Raw genomic sequence first — 15,699 nt, 5'->3', positions numbered from 1 at the left:
AGCAGGAGACAGAAGCACTGAGATGCTACTGCATAGCTGCTTTAAGGATCACCTGGCTGGCAACGTTTCATACCAGATGTATATTCTCAAGGCAGTAGTTAGACTTACTCCAGAATCTGTCTTCACCAGAACAGGGATCTGGTTAATTTAATCCAAGGGTGCCTACTGCCCACTCAAGAAGTTTGTCAGTGATAGTATAACCAATACTGTGTGCTTACATAAGAACTTTCTTTTATTTTTTTCTAATTTTTTAAAGACCTTTCTTCCAAACTGTGATGTGGACATATTGATGTTTCCAAAGAAGAAATGTTGGTGACCTGCAAAAATAAATCTGACAGATAACTACTTACATAGCATTCTTCTAAGTAAAAGCAGTGGGGCAGCCCCGGTGGCTCATTGGTTTAGCGGCGCCTTCAGCTGAGGGTGTGATCTCGGAGACCCATTATTGAGTCCCACGTCAGGCTCCCTGCTTGGAGCCTGCTTCTCCCTCTACCTGTGTCTCTGCCTCTCTCTGTGTGTGTCTCTCATGAATAAATAAATAAACTCTTAAAAAAAATAAGTAAAGGCAGTGAATTCCCCCATTTCCGACTGGAGGATTTATTTAAATAAAATATGCTTATTCAATACTTCCTCCAAAGATGGTTTCTTTAGTAACCCACGCATTTTGTTCAAAAAGGGTAATATTGTATTCTTGTGTGAAATGTAAAAAAGCAAGTCTTGCCTAATGATAATGCCACATTGTGTATATTTTTGTTCAACAAAGAGGTAGAAAACAAAAGTTCCTGTTTGCCTATTAAGTTCCTGACATTAGCTCCCATTAAAGTAAGAATAACAAAAAAAAACAAAACATGAATTTTTGCATTAAAAAAGACCTTTACGGGGGATCCCTGGGTGGCGCAGCGGTTTGGCGCCTGCCTTTGGCCCAGGGCACGATCCTGGAGACCGGGGATCGAATCCCACATCAGGCTCCCGGTGCACGGAGCCTGCTTCTCCCTCTGCCTGTGTCTCTGCCTCTCTCTCTCTCTCTCTCTGTGACTATCATAAATAAATTTTTAAAAAATTTTTAAAAAAATAAATAAAAAAGACCTTTACTCCAAAAGGTTACAAGCGTTTTACCAATATTGAAACTCATCAGTTTTCATCACAACCCTCTGAGAGGTGGCAAATATTAGTTCAGGATGGTAGAAAATGGGAGATGACATTAAGGAGAAGTAAGTCCTTTTGCAAGAGTGAGGCAGAAAAGCTCATGGAGTCGCTACCTCACACCTTCATCCCTTAGGTAACTGACCCCTTTCCAGTTCTGCCTAGGCTAGACTAACCTGCTCTCCTGTCCCAATCAAATGATTGTGAAAAACAAGCCCTGTTGTTAATGAGGCAAAGTGTGAAGCTGCCAAAGGAAAACAAGAAATTTTATGGAAAAGTACAGAGGAATGCCCTCTTAAGGATTTTGATAAGAACGATTTGTGCATTCAATATCTGCTTCTAGGAACAATGAAAAGCAAAAGAGTCCATCTTTTTGTACCTTAGTTCCCTCATCTATAAATGCTAAAGAATTTTTTTTAATATCTCCAAGAGATGTTTTGAAATTTTAATTTTTTTTACTTGCATAGAGAACTTTTTTTTTTTTAAGATTTTATTTATTTGTTCATGAGAAACACACACAGAGAGAGAGAGAGGCAGAGACACAGGCAGAGGGAGAAGCAGGCTCCATGCAGGGAGCCTGATGAGGGACTCCCGAGTCTCCAGGATCACACGTTGGGCTGAAGGCGACGCTAAACCACCTGGGCTGCCCTGCATAGAGAACTTTGAAGGATGATCTCCGAAGTGATTACACGGTTCTGAAGGAAATTCCTTTAATTTAGGAAACAGGAGTAAAATCATGTGCTTTCCAGTGATTTTTTTAAAATAAAAAAGGCTCAAAAAATAAATAAATAAAAATAAAAGAGGCTCTATAATTACAAAAATAATAATCCTTTTCATCTTGAAGAAACCAAAGAATTTTTTTTTAAAGCCATAGGGGTGGTATTATCTGTGGTTTGTGGCAGTCACACATAGCACACTAACAAAAATGGCTATTTCCCAATTTCTCTAAGACTTTGGGATACAAACATGAAAAAATAGGAATCATTCTCATTCAACCATAGATTGCCTATGAAGACAAAAACACAACTCTTGGGTTCAGTTCCTGAATTAAACTATGAGACGTCTGCCCAGTATAATCTCACATTAAATCCCAAGCCTCAGCTTTCTTGAATAATTTTTAAAGGGGAAATTTCACAAGTATGGCTTAATAGAAAAGATTGAGCTACTAGCAATGATAAAACAAGATTTCAATAAAATTTCTGGTACATTGAATTAAGTTACCTGAGAGTAAATTCCACCAATCATTTTCATAAATAAATAAATACATAAATTAGGAACCAGTGGCAGGAAGTGTTTTTCCAAAACGCTTAAGTCCTAAGAAAAAAGAATCAGAAAAAAAATAATTTTCTTCTCAAAGATAAAAGATTTAATGAGTTACTAATCCCCTCAGTAAAGCTCCTTTGGTAACTGCCCCTATTCTAAGCCACACTGATTTTGCTAGGAGCTTTTGTTGTTAAGAGATGCTGTTTTATTATGTTAACCTACACACAAAAGCAATGTAACAAAACAGCAAAATATGCTTCTGATTTTGTTATGCTACCAACCTATACTTATCCAGAAATTGTAACTGCCAAGCGTCTTTTATCTAATGCAGACTTCATCTTTCACCACCCACCCTTTGCCACATGAAGTAACAACGTCATTAGGAGTGGAAAACTCTGTGGGAATAAAAACCTGAGCTCTGGAAAAAAATACTAAATGGGAATCTGCCTCCAGCTCTGCAGATTTTCGAGTTTATCCTGGCCTCTTGGGTCTGGAAGCTAGACTTTTGTGCCCAGAATAAGCGTGGATGAGGAAGGCAATCTCAAATCGCACCCCGAGGGCTAGGAACAGAACACACAGCCTACAGTCCTCTAAAGAGGTTTGAGGGCGCCCGCTACAGAGAATCCTTTCTCATTGGCCATTGGTGATGTCATGCCCGTGTCTCCAGGGCCCAGGAAATGCACCATGACTAATGGAGTACCTCATTTGTGAATACACATTCCATCTCAGAGGAGCAGCAACAGGCAGAGTTTCAAGGCAATGAAGGCCCAGAGAATGCCAGTCAGCCATGCACAGAGGGCCTTTAGTAGTCCTGAAATAGACTGCTCTTGTTCACATCCTCAGAAACCCCTTCAGCAAATGCCTGTATGCCTGGGCCCTGGACTACTGCAGGACAGTCACCCTCAAACTAGTTAAAAATTACTCTCTTTAAGGAAAGAAAAGTGGTCACTGTAATGGGTCACATATCCTTCCAGATTTCTAACATATTAAGGCAAGGGTTGACAAACTTTTTCTGTGAAGGACAAGATCATACAAATTTGAGGCTTTGCAAGCCACTCGGTCTCTACTGAGACTACTCATTTCTGTCTTGCAGTATAGAAGCAAGACCTAAACGATGAACTACAGATGCATTACAACAACACTTGATTTTACAAAAACAGGCAGCAGGCTGGCTTTGGCCAACGGGCTGGAGTTTGCTAACTTCTGTATTAAAGGGTGAATCACCCCTTCCTTTGCCACATATCCATGCCAAAGGACTCTCAAATAAGAGTGCAGTTGCCAGGAAAGGATGTGAAGGAGTTTTCACGATAGACCTGTGATGGTTATTCCATGTAGATAGTTTACAGAGGTGGTCTAACCCATGGTTTCCTACTGTGGGTTCTGAAGTCAAATGGCTGGGGTACAAATTCTGACTCTGTCACCTCTGAATTTAAGAATTTGGACAAGTTACTTTATTTCTCTGAACCTTGTTTTCTTCATCTGCAAAAGGAGGTCCCAAATTATTCTTACTTGGGTAAATATGAAACTTCAATTAGATAATATTTGAACAAAGCTTATATAGCATAGTGTGTAGTACTCAATAATTATCTGCTATTATTGCTAGGTTTAAAGTTTAAAAATGACCATAATTACTACCCCTGATTCCAACAGCCCAAAGTGAAGAGGCACAAGATCACCAGAAATAAAGGGCATTGTGAATTTCTTTCCAACTTTATTCCTTTCTAATACTTTCATCATCTTTAGGAGCTGCATAGAATTCCACATGGAATGCACTAAAATTCCTATTGCTTAACTTTTGCTTAATATCTTTAGCCATTATAAATAATAGTATGATAAATGTCCTTAAATATATACCTTTGAACACCTGTTCAATTTTGTTCCTTGGGCAAAAAAGGTATGCACATTTTAAAGAACTTGTAACTATTCTGCCATTTGGCTCTCCAAGAAGGTTGTACCAATTTCTGTTTCAACCAGCACTGAGAGGATCTGTTCCCTAACATTCCTGACAACACTACAAACATTTTGTTTTAACACTGGAAAAACTGAGACTCACAGAGGTTAAATCACTTGCTCAATTTTAATAAGAAATGCTTACTGTTTCCTTTGGCCTACAACTTTATATAAAACATTTTATAATTATTTTGATAATGGTCAATTTTTCCAGAACCCATATGATTGGCAATTATTATTATTAACAATTCCATTTTATGATTGGGAAAGCTGGAGCTCAGAAGTTTACTTAAGATAGCCAAAGTTCTCCAGATAAGGCAAAGAATAGAGAGGAGCATGATCAAGCTAGAAATAAACTTCACCCTATTACAGGGCCATGCAAGGCTCACCCATAATATCTCAGACAAAATTTAATTTCCAAACAACAGAGAAATATACTGCCTTCTCAGGAACTGATTTCATTTTTCTTTCTTTTGGCAATTAGCTAATCCAAACAGATCTCTCTCTCTCTCTCTCTTTTTTTTTTTTTTTCTGTGAAACTAAGTAAGCCTATAAACCAAATGGCTTCTTCCCAGAGGAAAAAACTTGAACCCTGAGCTTTTGACATGAATACCACAGATCTAAAACATATTTTATTCACTCTGTCCTATCCTCTTGCCTTATTTTCAACACTTATCACAATTTGAAATATATTATTTATTTATTTGTAACAGTGAAGTTCCATGAGGGCAGGAACTTACTTAGTCTTGTTTACTATCTTTTCAGTACCTAGAACAGTTACTGGCAGAGAGCAAGTGATTTTTAAATATTTATTAAATAGACGAATCCTCCCACATGCCATTGATGTATTTTTCTAGCTGTACAACCTCCAAGACAAGCAGGCTTTGGCATGTATTCTTTATTAATAAGAGTTGCTACTTCCTATTTACAACATTGCAAAACAAACCAGCTTCCTAATGGAGAAGAGCAGGCTGCTTCTCACACCATCAGAGTTCTAGCCAGTTATAGCCCAAACAAACCTCCATTATAAGTTGAACCACACCACACGCTGGCACATGTCAGCATACCCTGATTTCCCACCTTACCTTTTCAACCAGGATATTCAGCCACTGTTTGCCCTTGTGAGTACGTGTACTGGTTTTATGTACTGGGTTTGTTTGACTCTAGAAGAACCTCCCAAGTGGGTCACTAATTAGGTTGAATTCTGAAGACAAATATACCACCTGTTCACTGTTTTTATAAAAGATGTTTTATTAAAGATATAATAAACATGGTAGTTAGCCAACTACATAGCACCATTCTGTCCCAAATGAATGATCTAGTTCTATGTAGCCAAATATGGTATCCACTGGCCATAGGTGATTATTCAAGTTAATCCCAAAAACTCAGGTCTTCAGTTGCACTAGTTTCAAATGCTCAATAATTGCCACATGTGCCTAGCAGCTACTGTATTGGAAACACATACAGACTATTTCCATCACTAAAGAAAGTTCTATTGGACAATATGGGACCTAGTCAAACATGGTAATCTCATTCACTTTGCCTGCAATTGATTTTTAAATGGGCATGTGACAGAATTCTGGTCAATAAAACATGGAGAAGTCTGTCAAGTAGCTTTGGGAAAGGTTTCCTTATTTCCACCCAAAAAAATAAAAAGAAAGAAAGAAAAAGCCTCACAGGAAATGGTCTTTCTTCTGTCTTTGCATAATATTTGTTTAGAATGTGATGGAAATGCTGCAGCCCTCCTGTGAACCTAACTGGAGTCAGTCTAAGAGCAAAGCCTACCCACTAAAGATGGCAGAGTAGAGAAACAGAAGGAATAGGACTTCTTAATGAAATCACTAAGCTATTAAATTGTTACCAACTCTGTATCCTCATTGTGTGAGATAACTAGATGACAGAAGTCCCTACTGTTAAAATCATTTAGTTCTTGAAGTTTTTGTAATATATATCCAGATGGAACCTAACTTATCCAGAGCTTTGTTTATATTGTTGTACTACTCTTTAATAAAAAGGTTTCAGTCCGTCAATGTACTGCTAAAAATCTGCAAGGACTCTTCACCATGATGTAGATTTCAAAGTTTGACTACAACACTGTAAATAATATTGCCTTTCACAGATCTGAGCATCTTAAAAATAGCAGAGGGAGAAAGGAATTATTTACCCTACCACTTTTTCATCTGAAAAATTTAAGTTTAAATTGCAATGTGAAAAATATTTTACATTTGCAAACAAAATTTCAACAGTGAAAGCTCTATTTTTGATGAGTAACATAAAGAATTCCAGGGTAGGATTAGAAATTTCAGAGTTCTCAGAATTGGGAGGATCATCAAAGATCACCTAGTTCAGCTCTTTAATTTACAACTGAAGAAACTGAGGTCCACAGAAATATGGTAACTGTGATGGATGGAACAGTGGCCCTCCAGAGATGCCCAGGTCCCAATCCTCTGGACCTGTGAATATGTTATCTTACATGGCAAAAGGAATTTGGCATTTATGTTTAAATTAAGGTTCTGAGATGGGAAGATTACCTGGGATTATCCAGTGACCCCATTACAATTACAAGGGATCTTGTAAGAGGGAGGCAAGCAGGTAAAAGAAAGGAAAGGGAGATATAACAATGGAATAAGAGATTGGAGTGATGTACTTTGGTGCTAGAAGGGGCCACAAGCCAATGAATGACAGTGACTTCCAGAATGTGGAAAAGGCAAAGAAATGTATTCTCCCCTGAAGCTTCCAGAAGGAAGGCAGCCCTACCAACAGCTTGGCTTTAAACTTCTCACCTCCAAAAATGTAAGTAGAATAAGTTGGTGTTTTATGCCACTAAATGTGCAGTAATTTCTTACAGTAGCAATAGAAAATATAGTTAATTATCTTCCCAAAGTTAACCCAGCTTGGAATGGGAATGCCAGAACTCAAATCTTCTGATTCTAAATCGAGTTTTCCTCCTACCCAAAATTTCTATACATTACTTCCTTTTCCAGGCTGCTTTCTAAAATATGGGAAAATCTCAGTTCAATGTCTTTATAGTGTTATATGGAAAGACACCTGATTAACCACAATATGAGGCCATTGTAGTGGGTAAGAACATAACCTCCAGAGCCAGATGGACTGACTTTGAATCCCGCCTGGCTCTGCTGCCTATCAACTAACTTTAGGAATTCTGAGCATAAGAGCCATTCTGTGCCTCAGTTCCACCATCTATACAATTGGGCTAATAATATTACCTATTTTATAGGTTTATTATGATAATTTAATTAGGTAATATTTGTGAAGAACATAAGACATGGCCAGTACAAGGTAAACAGTATGTGTTTGTTATACCATTACAAACTTTTAGAAATCTGACCAACCTACAAACTGTCACATGTGAACCTGCTCACAACAACAACAACAACAACAACAACAACAAAATTAAAGGCTATTAGATGACAAAGAATTTAACTCAAAGTCAAATTTTCAACTTAGGGTGTTTCTTACTAACCTTGATTTCTAAGTAACACAATTTAGATCTCTTTAGAATTTTTTTTTTCTTTAGAATTTTTTGTATGTTTGGGCAAATTACATTTAAGCCAGACTACAAATAGATCAGCCAGATTACAAATAGGAAAAGTGTTTCATTTATACCATAAAACTGTTAGGGAATCAGTTTTTATAAATATATGACTGGGATTTTTAAAAACATGGACCATTCAAATGGTATTTGATTAACTAGTTCATTCAAATGACTGGGCCTCATTTTATAGAATAAGGTGAATGGAAGCCTTTGAGATCTCATATTTAGAATCCTCAATCACTCTTAAGGTAACTTAGGGCTCTGCCAAAAATTTCCCCAATTGGCAAGAAAGTAGCTAAATATGAGGATTTTTCTCCTCATAACATATTCTCATGTGCATGCTTATAAGTATTACTTTTTTGGCTTGGTTTCCATGTTAATGGAATGCAGCCACTCCCAAAGCATTAAAACCATTCACTGAAATTTGGACACGCTGGATTTTGGACGATTGAAAAAGATTCTTTAACAAGAGATGGGAAATAAGGACATTTACTTGAATCACTGAAATATTCACAGGCAGCACAAGCCTATAATAATAAGAAATAAGAACGAAAATGTAAACTCCATGAGGGTAGCATCTATGCCTATCCTGTCCCCATTATGACCCTGACTTTAGCACAATCGGATTGCCAAAAGCTGCACTTTCTGATATGTTCTGGATTGTAGAGAGAGGAAAATATTAGTAATGTGAGGTGTCTATTTGCAAAGTCAATGGTACAAGTAGAATCTGTAACGAAATCTTGCTGAACTCAGAATGAAACTACTCCCTTAAAAGAGCTGATTTTTTCTTCATTAATTTAAACACCACCAAAGAGAAAACTTGGTACTAGAATAGAGCCAAACACACAGGCATTCCACTATATTTGAATGCTGTATACTGAATGATTTTATTTATCTTAAATTTAGCCGTATCTGAGCTGAAAAACAAGGTGGAATAGGTAACTTGACAATTTAAAATTCTTTAGACCAGGGGTGCCTAGGGGACTTAGTGGGTTAAGAATCTGCCTTCAGCTTAGGTTGTGATCCCAGGGTCCTGAGATCGAGCCTCTCATGGAGCCCCAAATCGAGCTCCCTGCTCCTCGGGGGAGTCTGCTTCTTCCTCTGCCTCTCTCTCTCTCTCAATTTCTCTCTCATAAATAAAGAAAGAAAACCCTCAACACAAAATAAAATAAAATTCTTTAGATCTATCACAAATATATATAAAGAGAGCCATCTTCATCAAAATTTAAAACTTGTGCTCTGCAAAAAACCATGTTAAGGGGATTTTAAAAACCAATTTACAGTCTGGGAGAAAATATTTGTAAACCACATATCCAACAATGGACTCATGTCCAGGCCTATGAAGAGAACTCTCAAAACTCAACATTTAGGGACTCCTGGGTGGCTCAACGGTTGAGGGTCTGCCTTTGTCTCAGGTTGTAATCCTGGAGTCTCAGGATCAAGTCCCACATAGGGCTCTCTGCATGGAGCCTGCTATAGCCTCTGCCTGTATCTCTGCCTCTCTTTGGGTCTCTCATGAATAAATAAATAAAATATATATATTTAAAAAAAAAACCCTCAACATTTAAAAAACAAACAATCCAATTAGGAAGTGAACACAAAGATATGCATGGACATTTCACCAAGGAAGACACACATATGGCAAGTAAGCACATGAAAAGACCTTCAGTATCATTAGCCATTAGGAAAATGTAAATTAAAATGACAATGAAATATCACTACATAACTATCACAGGTGCTAAAATAAAAATTAGTGATAATATCAAATGCTGAAGAGGATGCAAAAATTAGATCACTCATACATTGGTGATGGGAATGTAAAATGGAATAGTCACTCTGAAAATAGTCTGACGGTACCTTTCAAAAACAAAAATACATTTATCACACAAGCCAGAACTGCACTTAGGCTTAGATTCCAGAGAAATGAAAACTTATTTTCATTTAGAGACTTGTACAGGAATGCTCATAGCAGCTTTATTCATAAAAGCCCCAAACTGGAAACTCTCCAGATATCCTTACAAGGATGTGGTACTCCATACCACAGAATATTACTCAGCAATAAAAAGGAACGAATTGTATATCCATACAACAACCTGGATGAACTTATGCTGAATAATTTGAATAATGCCCCCTGGACATTTCTTTGCACCTTCCTGTGAATCTATAATTATTATAAAATTTAAAAAAATTTAAAATACTCTTATAACAAATCATTAAGATTTAAGAATGTTGTATCCTTTTGAAGGTAATCTATGTGATTTTAAGTCCCTAGGTTCCATTTTTAAATTTTTTTAAGTATACATGATTTCTCCCACACGGGACATTCATGTTTATTTTATTTTATTTTTTTAAAAGATCTTATTTATTTATTCATGAGAGACAAACAGAGAGAGAGAGAGACAGAGACAGAGACACAGGCAGAGAGAGAAGCAGGCTACATGTAGGGAGCCCGATGCGGAACTCAATCCTGTGACTCCAGCCCATGCCCTGGGCTGAACGCAGGCACTAAACCTCACTGGTTTTGGCCACCCAGGTGTCCCAAATGATTTTTTTTTAAGATTTTATTTATTTATTCATGAGAGACACAGAGAGAAAGGCAGAGACATAGGCAGAAGAAGAAGCAGGCTCATGAGGGGAGCCTGATACAGGACTCGATCCCAGAATCCCGGGGTCACAACTTGAGTCAAAGGCAGATGCTCATCCGCTGAGCCACCCAGGTGTCCCCATTCATCTTTAAATAATAAAATATTTTCCTCCATTCTCAAACTCAAAAATATATTTGGGTAAATATTCTCTGGTTTCCAACGAGACAAATCCTTGAGTTGAAATACATAGGAAAAATACTTCAGATATAACCCAAAACAAATATGTGCCTGCCTTACCTAGAAAGCAGGTGGAATATTTGCATCTCCAGGTTAGGAAGAACTTAAGGATCTTCCAGTTCAAATTCCCACCAACATAAAAATCCTTTCTGTAACATCTCTGACTGATCTAACCTTCGTTTGAACAGATACCATGATAAAGTAATGGACATTAATTGTTTTACCCACAGAAGCCAACTTTTCCCCATACCCTAGTTCAGTTCAGAGAAGGCACCTGAATCACACTGAGTGTCCTGACCATTAACCATGGTTGATTTGTCCAGAGATGGACACCTGACCCAAACTGGACCAGAGCCTTTCCCCCAAAATTTTTCTCACTAATGTAATAAAGTTTCTCAGCAGTATTGTGAGATATGAAATGCGGCACTCTTAGCAGCCATGTTTCCTATGATGTACATGCAAGAGAGTCTGCAGAAAAAGAAAATAAATTCAATATCCTGAAGAGGAGATGATAGAAAGAGAAATCACGCCAGCTGCATTTAGGTCTCTGGTTCTAGTTGTTTCTGAATCCCATTAAGATGTCTGCCCTTCCCACAGTTTGTCTGGTCAATCCTTTTTTGTTTACATGAAATATTCCTAATATTTTTCTAATAATTTTCTTTTTTACCAAGCTAGTACAAGTCAAATTTCTACCACATGCAACCAAAAGAATCCTAATAAAAATGGGCTCTAATTGTTAGAATGTTCTTCAAGTTGAAACACTTAAGTAAGCTTCCCTGGACATTCCACCTATTGCCATACATCCATATCAAGTCCCACCTCTTTTTCAAATATGCAAAGATTGTGATTACATAACCTGTTGTGAACATCCACTACTTTTGACTGTATGGCATACATTTCCCTACTATTTTAATAACAGCACCCCAGTTCTTTGGGGAAAATTACCTCTACCCTATTGAATGTAGTCCAGTAGGACTGTGAGTCAAGTGTCCTGTCTTCTTTGACAGAGGAGCATATGGCCCAAGCTAGACTCCCTAGTCTTGAATCTTGACAAAAATGCTGAAAGTTGCTAAAGCATGATCACTCTGGCAGTGAAGCCATGAAGAATATGACCACCAGGGTTGCAGAAACCTCTTGAGCTGCTCTGGCCCCTATCCTTTCTAAGCTTGATTTTTTCAACCTTCCCTATGTACGCTGCTTGATACTCTTCCAATCGGGTATGTTATTGTTTAAATTAACTAGTTTATGCAAATCAAAGGGTTCTAACTTAAACATACTCCAAAAGTTCTTTTTTAGACTAAGAAATTCCAGTTTGTTGAATTGTACTAATTCATGTGACTTGACTTCTAATCTCTAATCTGATTGATCCCTCCTAAGTAAATTCATTTATCAAAATCTTTCTGAATAGCCAAACAAAAGGTGGTCTCCCAGAAGAGAGATAAGAATAATATGTCCATCTTTAAACTGGACATGTGCTTATGTGAATGTAGCTACAAAGCCCATGACACGATGAAACTGAGGGAGGATTTTTAGTTTATAGGCAACTATAATTCAGTCTTCTTCATGTTAACTTCTATAAAATTAAATATTTCCTGCCTTAAAATATATAGTTGACTTTTTAAAGTCTAAGTAACATTTCAGTATGTTGGATTTATGTTGTTCATTTCAGTTCAGTCTACAAAGTTTTACTATAACCAGTGTTCTGATATGGCTATCACCAACTTTAGAAAAAAATTCAAATAGAGACTAAGTTTTATTCTCTGACAATGTAAGACTATCCTCATCTGACAAAGGAATGAACTAAGAATAATCCTGATTACCAGTCTTTACTAAAGGAATTTAAGAATTCTATATTTGCATATTCGAGTTATATAAAAGCACTAGCTAATTAAACTTTTATAAAAGGACCTCCAGGCCATTGATACTCAAACAAATAAAACTAGACTTTTCTTAAGGGATGAAGAAACAAAATTAGGCAAATAGAAGTAAAACACATACATACGCAATCAGGCATACAGACCAGGTATTGAAAATCAGTAGATCACAAAGCCTTATTTGTTAACTCTCAATCATTTGTAACTACAATGCACTCCTCTCTGACAGTTGCAGAAATTCCCTTGGGAAGTGAAGTGAAGCTGCCACTGTTTCACCCTTTCTAATTTTATTTTCAAGATCCCACTTCAGGTCAGAAACTATCTCAAGGCTTTAGTAAGGGAATCAATTCTCACACAAAGAGAGTTTGGATACACTGGCTAAAGAAAAAAATCACTGGACCTTTTGTTTGAATTTCTAAGAACTTTTCCATTTTAATTCTCAAGGGTATACTATGTAATGAGAAGTTTGAGGAGCAAGTACCACTGTAAAGCAATAGAGGGGGATGATGCCTAAGAGGACAGGCTGGCTGCCCAGTCTGTCTCCAACAGTGGTTTTCATTTTGGTGAGTTTTTCTTCATCCACAATCTGAATCACAGCTAATCAGTCTGAAGCAAGTCTTAAACATAGCAAGACTGGGACTATATACTAAGAGGAGAGCCACATTAAACAAGTTCACAGGGGCTGAGGTATAAAATCAGAATACTGATCTATTAATCTCCTGAGAGAAATTCAATTACTGCATACACCAGAACACTTGAGTCAGCCAGACTAGCATATTTCTTTCTCCCTTCAAGGCAGCCACTATGGACCTGAGAGTGACCTCCAGGAGCCAAGAGCAGTACCCAACTCTTGCTTGCATTGATAGCAAGAAAACAGGACTTCAGTCCTATAGCTGCAAGGAAATGAATTCTGCTAATAACCAGAATGAGCTTGAAAAAAGACCCTGACCTCCAAATGAGAATGTTGCCAGCCAATACCTTGATTTCAGCTTAGAGAACTCAGCCAGGCTGTCCTGGATTTTTGGCCTATATAACTGTGAGCTAATAAATAGGTTGTTTTAAACTGCCAAATTTGTTACACAGCAATAGAAAACAAATATACCTATAGACCAGTGAGTCTTAAAGTGTAGTTCCCCAACCAGAATCAGTATTATCCAGGAACTTGTTAGAAATGTAAATTCTTGGGCCCTAAGAATTTGGAGGGTAAGACCTAGTAATCCATATTTTAATAAGCTCTCTAGCTACTTCAGAAGTGCACTAAAGTTTGAAAATCACTGAAGTAGGATGGTCATGTAGGCACAGGCAACCTTTAACTTGTGATTTGACCTTGTCTATGCTTCAACAGCTAACCAATATATTCTCTGATTGATACACTCTTTCTCTAGGATGAAAACATATGCTCTTGAGTTCTCCAGTCATCTTTTTTGCTTTGGCAACATACTCTAAGACAACTGTGTAAATATCCACTGTGATCCAATGCTTATTGATTCCTAGTTTAACACTAAGGAAAAATCTTACCCCCCTCATTAAATAAGGCATCTCATCATTGTTTCCCTATGGTGTCTACCCTGTACCTAATGGCTAACTCTCTAGATAAAGAATAATTTATTTAGGCCTCTACATATTGGCTGTGTGTTGCCACCCAAAATGCTCAGTTCTTACAACTCTGATTGTCAGTTGCAGCCTGGAAGTGAGCATCTTGTCTCACTAGATAAAGAAAATCCATAAGACATAGTAGGAAGAGTCTTGGACAAGATGTCAAAAGACTGAGGTTCCAGTTTAGACATGGAATATCTATATAATCTTACACAAGTCAGTTAAAATCTCAAAGCCTCTTTCCTCATCTATAAAACGATACACTTAAAACAGATGATCTCTAAGGTCTCCAGAAGCTAAATCATTGTGTGGCTGTCACATTCCTAGTGCATTCCCTTTAGAAGCAAGACTGGTGAGTGCCCTGGATGATAAAAGAAAGATATAATGTAGTAGATGATATTGCAAGTGGAAAAGACTAGCTACCTTTCCATCTCTAGGAAGTTATCCTTGGGATTAAATAAAAATTAATTTCAATGACATGTTAAGTTTCAAAATTGAAAGGTTACCAAAACTAGGTTGAGAGTTTAAATTAAAATTATTCAATGCCACTTTAAAAGTAAGGGAATAACTTACTAAGAGCTGTATATTTAATGATATCTTTTTAAAAGATTTTATTTATTCATTTATTTGAGAAAGAGAGTGTGTGTGTATGAATGGGAAGAGGAGGGAGAGAATCTCAAGCAAACTCTACACTGTGCATGAAGTCCAATGCATGGCTCCATCTCACAACCCTGAGATCATGACCTGAGCTGAAATCAAGAGTTGGACACTTAATTGACTGAGTCACCTATGTGCCCCATAAGAGCTGTATATTTAATATCAAATTCAATTCATGTGAGAATACAAATATACAGCGGGATCTATAAGCCCTTTATTAATGAGACTTGTACTTCTGTCAGATCAGTCTGAAAATTACAGAAAATTTGCTGAAAAATTTTACTCTTATGATCTGATTTCTCCTCACATTACCTTTTCTAAAAGTTTATTTCTCTGAGTAAGAATCTAAGACAGAGATAGAGAAACAAGTAGGATTAAGCTTCTAAAGGAATGAAGTTTAATCTTTTAAAGGAAGAATCTGGGAGCAACCAACACCAGATGCATATTCTAACTTGTAAATACCACCATCTTTGTAAGATTTCAACATTTCTCTTGATAGTCGCTTGGTCCCAGGTATTCCACCAGCAATAAAAAGAACTTTCACTTTGAAGTTAAGATAAAGAATTTGTATAGGTTTTTCCAATTGGGTCATACAGTCATTCTAACATTCAATTCAATAAATATTTACTGATTATCTACCACACTCTCTAGGCTCTATGCTGGGAACCTGGGGATATGAGGAGGTATGGTATCTCTTAGAACTCAGAGGTCTTATATCTGTGGGATAGCCGACTAATTAATGGCAATTCTATCAACAGATACAATGAAAATTCAAATCTAAATTTGATTGTAGATCAGAGAAAAGCACAACAATCAATTCTATTTAATCCTCTAACAG

The 15,699-nt window shown here is 37.1% G+C and overlaps 1 protein-coding gene across 13 annotated transcripts in view; it reads right to left on the bottom strand.

The window, feature by feature from the left end:
• The window catches only part of RAD51B (RAD51 paralog B), a 696,371-nt gene that overhangs the window by 429,308 nt on the left and 251,364 nt on the right, over positions 1 to 15,699 (bottom strand). The window contains exon 8 of one of the 13 annotated variants that reach the window (XR_012036810.1): positions 2,365 to 2,457. The exons of the other annotated variants lie outside the window; for them this stretch is intronic. The gene's annotated coding sequence lies outside the window, so the exon portion shown is untranslated. The remainder of the gene's footprint in view (positions 1 to 2,364; positions 2,458 to 15,699) is intronic. 13 annotated transcript variants of the gene reach the window in all.

This window comes from Canis lupus, chromosome 9, assembly GCF_048164855.1.
Source record: "Canis lupus baileyi chromosome 9, mCanLup2.hap1, whole genome shotgun sequence".
Lineage (NCBI taxonomy): Eukaryota > Metazoa > Chordata > Mammalia > Carnivora > Canidae > Canis > Canis lupus.
Note: the sequence above shows the minus strand (reverse complement) of the source record. Positions and strands in the feature narration are given on the sequence as shown.